Source organism: Xenopus tropicalis, chromosome 7, assembly GCF_000004195.4.
Source record: "Xenopus tropicalis strain Nigerian chromosome 7, UCB_Xtro_10.0, whole genome shotgun sequence".
In the NCBI taxonomy this organism is placed as follows: domain Eukaryota; kingdom Metazoa; phylum Chordata; class Amphibia; order Anura; family Pipidae; genus Xenopus; species Xenopus tropicalis.
This window is the reverse complement of record NC_030683.2, coordinates 22,256,132-22,262,131: the sequence shown is the minus strand read 5'-3', so window position 1 is coordinate 22,262,131 and position 6,000 is coordinate 22,256,132.

Sequence of the window (6,000 nt, the reverse complement as noted above, 5' to 3'; positions counted from 1 at the left end):
TAGGGTAAATAAGACCCTAGCAACCAGATAGCTGCTGAAATACCAAATGGAGAGCTGCTGAACAAAAAGCTAAATAACTGAAAAACCATTAAAAATAAAAGTGAATTCGAATGCGAACTACCCCTTTAAGCTAACTGATCCCAAACACAAATGTTTGCAGATCCCCTAACAGAAGTGCGCGTATGAATACTTTTACATCCTAAACATTTTAGGGTAAAAAAAAAAAAGCACCCCCACCCGCACTTTTGTACAGTATCCCTGGGAGTCAGTGGGAACGGCAAGAGGTAGTTGGGAGGTTAACTTTTTACGCCAGCAGCGAATCCACTAAGTGTCACATTAGCTGTAGGTCAGTCTGTGTATGGGCCATATTTAGCCTCCCCTAGTATCATCCTGCAAAAAAAAAATATATATTTTTATATATATATTTGTCTGTTGCAGGATGATGCTAGCTTACTTGCCCCCCCTTGGAAAATTTTCTGCGGACGCCCATGCTCACAGGTAAACAAACTAATCCTATTTTGTGGCCCCATTATAGTTACATAGTTACATAGTTACATAGGGTTGAAAAAAGACCAGTGTCCATCAAGTTCAACCCATCCAAGTAAACCCAGCACACCTAACCCACACCTACCAATCTATACACTCACATACATAAACTATATATACAACCACTAGTACTAACTGTAGATATTAGTATCACAATAGCCTTGGATATTCTGATTGTTCAAGAACTCATCTAGGCCCCTCTTATAGGCATTAACAGAATCTGCCATTACCCCATCACTAGGAAGGGCATTCCCCAACCTCACTGCTTCAAATGGAAGCTCCGGTCTAATCTAAAGGGGGGGCCTCTGGTGCGCTGATTGTTTTTATGGGAAAAAAGAACATCCCCCATCTGCCTATAATCCCCTCTAATGTACTTGTACAGAGTAATCATGTCCCCTCGCAAGCGCCTCTTTTCCAGAGAAAACAACCCCAACCTCGACAGTCTCACCTCATAGTTTAACCCTTCCATCCCCTTAACCAGTTTAGTTGCAGTCTCTGCACTCTCTCCAGCTCATTAATATCCTTCTTAAGGACTGGAGCCCAAAACTGCCCCCATACTCAAGGTGAGGCCTTACCAGGGACCTATAAAGGGGCAAAATTATGTTCTCATCCCTTGAGTCAATGCCCTTTTTTATACAAGACAGCACTTTATTTGCTGTAGTAGCCACAGAATGACACTGCCTGGAATTAGACAACTTGTTATCAACAAAAACCCCTAGATCCTTCTCCATTAAGGAAACCCCCAACACACTACCATTTAGTAGATAGTTCGCGTTTATATTATTTCTACCAAATTGCATAACTTTGCACTTATCAACATTGAACCTCATTTTCCAGTTTGCTGCCCAGTTTTCCAATTTTGTCAAATCGCTCTGCAAAGCGGCAGCATCCTGCATGGAACTTATAGTTTTGCACAATTTTGTGTCATCAGCAAAAATTATGGATGTTGTTCCTAGAACATGGGAGTTCAGGGTCTCACTTCTGGCCACTTCTTCCAATTGCAAATAGGGACTGAGAGGTCATTGGTTGAGGAAGTGCAGTTAATTTGTTTTAAGAACCTCACCCCAACACAAGTAAGGTAAAACTGGGTATGAGAATAATTAATGAGAAGGCAAGAATAAAATTATTTGTCAGTTGCCCCTCAGTGATTCTAGTAGCCTACCTTCCATGGTGGGCTGGTGCTCCCTTTCTTCAAAAATGTATCAGCCAGGGTACTTTTTGATCTGGTGTTCCTGGCATCCTATGCACCACCTCCAAAGTCAACCACCTCAATTGCACAGGTGCTCGCTCAGGGCAGTGTGGGGAAGCTTAGGACATTAAAACAAGATGGCCGTGCAGTGCTTCTCCAAGAAGAGCATGGCCAACCCAATGTAGCAGGTAAGTGACTACAATCACTAGGGGGTGTCTTACAATTTGGCTCCTCCCCTGTGATTTTACCATTTCTTTTCCTTATTAGCAATAAGAGGGTCAGGGCAGAGGTAGATATAGGGCTTAATATGGCTATTTTATTCCCCATCCCAGCAGCCAGATGTTGGGAATTCAGTGATGGTTTCTTCTTTCCCTCTGCTGTGCACACCCCTTCTTTATTAAACCCTAATCCGCTGGGCACAGATATGATCCCTCTGATTTTAGAGGAGCCCATGAGACCCATTGTTATTTTTTTCAGAAGGGTATTAGGAATTGGAGGTTAAACTTTTGTGAGAGCCACCCACAGATGATACCATTGCTATAGATATATGAACACATTGGTATATGAATCATTCAGCCATACTTTCAACAATATCTAGAACAGTATATAAGAATTCACCGCCAAATCCCATCCTAATTGACCTTCATGATAAGGAGCTTCAAGAAGAGCATACAGGCATTCTCCTCAAATCTCAATCTTACCTGGCCTTCATGTTGGCTGAGTCCCCATCCACTGCTCTAGGCTTCTCTCCATGGGGGAAGCCCTATAGTTGGAATTTTTGAGGTTTTAAACTGCATGTGTAGTATGCGCAGACTTAAGACAATGCTACAGAAGGCAAGTTCCTTGGTTTTTTAGTAGCATAGACACATTTCGCCAAAACAACTAAAGGCCATGCTCCATGGCCTTCTATAATCTTTCCCTGATGGCTCTTGTTTAACCACTGCCTTCCTTCCTGACTCCAAGATGGCAATCGGACCAGTCCCTGGATCAACTTGTACAAAGGGCTATCTCCCATAACCCTGTATTCCCTCACTTGTACTGAGAGCTATCTCCCATACCCCTGTATTCCCTCACTTGTACTGAGAGCTATCTCCCCTACCCCTGTATTCCCTCACTTGTACTGAGAGCTATCTCCCCTACCCCTGTATTCCCTCACTTGTACTGAGAGCTATCTCCCATAACCCTGTATTCCCTCACTTGTACTGAGAGCTATCTCCCATACCCCTGTATTCCCTCACTTGTACTGAGAGCTATCCCCCATACTCCTGTATTCCCTCACTTGTACTGAGAGCTATCTCCCCTACCCCTGTATTCCCTCACTTGTACTGAGAGCTATCTCCCATAACCCTGTATTCCCTCACTTGTACTGAGAGCTATCTCCCCTACCCCTGTATTCCCTCACTTGTACTGAGAGCTATCCCCCCTACCCCTGTATTCCCTCACTTGTACTGAGAGCTATCCCCCCTACCCCTGTATTCCCTCACTTGTACTGAGAGCTATCTCCCCTACCCCTGTATTCCCTCACTTGTACTGAGAGCTATCCCCCCTACCCCTGTATTCCCTCACTTGTACTGAGAGCTATCCCCCATACCCCTGTATTCCCTCACTTGTACTGAGAGCTATCTCCCCTACCCCTGTATTCCCTCACTTGTACTGAGAGCTATCTCCCCTACCCCTGTATTCCCTCACTTGTACTGAGAGCTATCTCCCATACCCCTGTATTCCCTCACTTGTACTGAGAGCTATCTCCCCTACCCCTGTATTCCCTCACTTGTACTGAGAGCTATCTCCCATACCCCTGTATTCCCTCACTTGTACTGAGAGCTATCTCCCCTACCCCTGTATTCCCTCACTTGTACTGAGAGCTATCTCCCATACCCCTGTATTCCCTCACTTGTACTGAGAGCTATCTCCCCTACCCCTGTATTCCTTCACTTGTACTGAGAGCTATACCCCCTACCCCTGTATTCCCTCACTTGTACAGAGAGCTATCCCCCTACCCCTGTATTCCCTCACTTGTACTGAGAGCTATCTCCCATACCCCTGTATTCCCTCACTTGTACTGAGAGCTATCTCCCATACCCCTGTATTCCCTCACTTGTACTGAGAGCTATCTCCCCTACCCCTGTATTCCCTCACTTGTACTGAGAGCTATCCCCCCTACCCCTGTATTCCCTCACTTGTACTGAGAGCTATCTCCCATACCCCTGTATTCCCTCACTTGTACTGAGAGCTATCTCCCATACCCCTGTATTCCCTCACTTGTACAGAGAGCTATACCCCCTACCCCTGTATTCCCTCACTTGTACTGAGAGCTATCTCCCATACCCCTGTATTCCCTCACTTGTACTGAGAGCTATCTCCCATACCCCTGTATTCCCTCACTTGTACTGAGAGCTATCTCCCCTACCCCTGTATTCCCTCACTTGTACTGAGAGCTATCCCCCCTACCCCTGTATTCCCTCACTTGTACTGAGAGCGATCCCCCTACCCTTGTATTCCCTCACTTGTACAGAGAGCTATCTCCCATACCCCTGTATTCCCTCACTTGTACTGAGAGCTATCTCCCCTACCCCTGTATTCCCTCACTTGTACTGAGAGCTATCTCCCCTACCCCTGTATTCCCTCACTTGTACTGAGAGCTATCCCCCCTACCCCTGTATTCCCTCACTTGTACTGAGAGCTATCTCCCATACCCCTGTATTCCCTCGCTTGTACTGAGAGCTATCTCCCATACCCCTGTATTCCCTCACTTGTACTGAGAGCTATCTCCCCTACCCCTGTATTCCCTCACTTGTACAGAGAGCTATCTCCCCTACCCCTGTATTCCCTCACTTGTACTGAGAGCTATCTCCCCTACCCCTGTATTCCCTCACTTGTACTGAGAGCTATCCCCCTACCCCTGTATTCCCTCACTTGTACTGAGAGCTATCTCCCATAACCCTGTATTCCCTCACTTGTACTGAGAGCTATCCCCCCTACCCCTGTATTCCCTCACTTGTACTGAGAGCTATCCCCCATACCCCTGTATTCCCTCACTTGTACTGAGAGCTATCTCCCCTACCCCTGTATTCCCTCACTTGTACTGAGAGCTATCCCCCATACCCCTGTATTCCCTCACTTGTACTGAGAGCTATCTCCCCTACCCCTGTATTCCCTCACTTGTACTGAGGGCTATCTCCCATACCCCTGTATTCCCTCACTTGTACTGAGAGCTATCTCCCCTACCCCTGTATTCCCTCACTTGTACTGAGAGCTATCTCCCATACCCCTGTATTCCCTCACTTGTACTGAGAGCTATCTCCCCTACCCCTGTATTCCCTCACTTGTACTGAGAGCTATCTCCCATACCCCTGTATTCCCTCACTTGTACTGAGAGCTATCTCCCATACCCCTGTATTCCCTCACTTGTACTGAGAGCTATCTCCCCTACCCCTGTATTCCTTCACTTGTACTGAGAGCTATACCCCCTACCCCTGTATTCCCTCACTTGTACAGAGAGCTATCTCCCATACCCCTGTATTCCCTCACTTGTACTGAGAGCTATCTCCCATACCCCTGTATTCCCTCACTTGTACTGAGAGCTATCTCCCCTACCCCTGTATTCCCTCACTTGTACTGAGAGCTATCCCCCCTACCCCTGTATTCCCTCACTTGTACTGAGAGCTATCTCCCATACCCCTGTATTCCCTCACTTGTACTGAGAGCTATCTCCCATACCCCTGTATTCCCTCACTTGTACTGAGAGCTATCTCCCCTACCCCTGTATTCCCTCACTTGTACTGAGAGCTATCCCCCTACCCCTGTATTCCCTCACTTGTACTGAGAGCTATCTCCCATACCCCTGTATTCCCTCACTTGTACTGAGAGCTATCTCCCATACCCCTGTATTCCCTCACTTGTACTGAGAGCTATCTCCCCTACCCCTGTATTCCCTCACTTGTACTGAGCGCTATCCCCCCTACCCCTGTATTCCCTCACTTGTACTGAGAGCTATCTCCCCTACCCCTGTATTCCCTCACTTGTACTGAGAGCTATCTCCCCTACCCCTGTATTCCCTCACTTGTACTGAGAGCTATCTCCCCTACCCCTGTATTCCCTCACTTGTACTGAGAGCTATCCCCCCTACCCCTGTATTCCCTCACTTGTACTGAGAGCTATCTCCCATACCCCTGTATTCCCTCACTTGTACTGAGAGCTATCTCCCTACCCCTGTATTCCCTCACTTGTACTGAGAGCTATCTCCCCTACCCCTGTATTCCCTC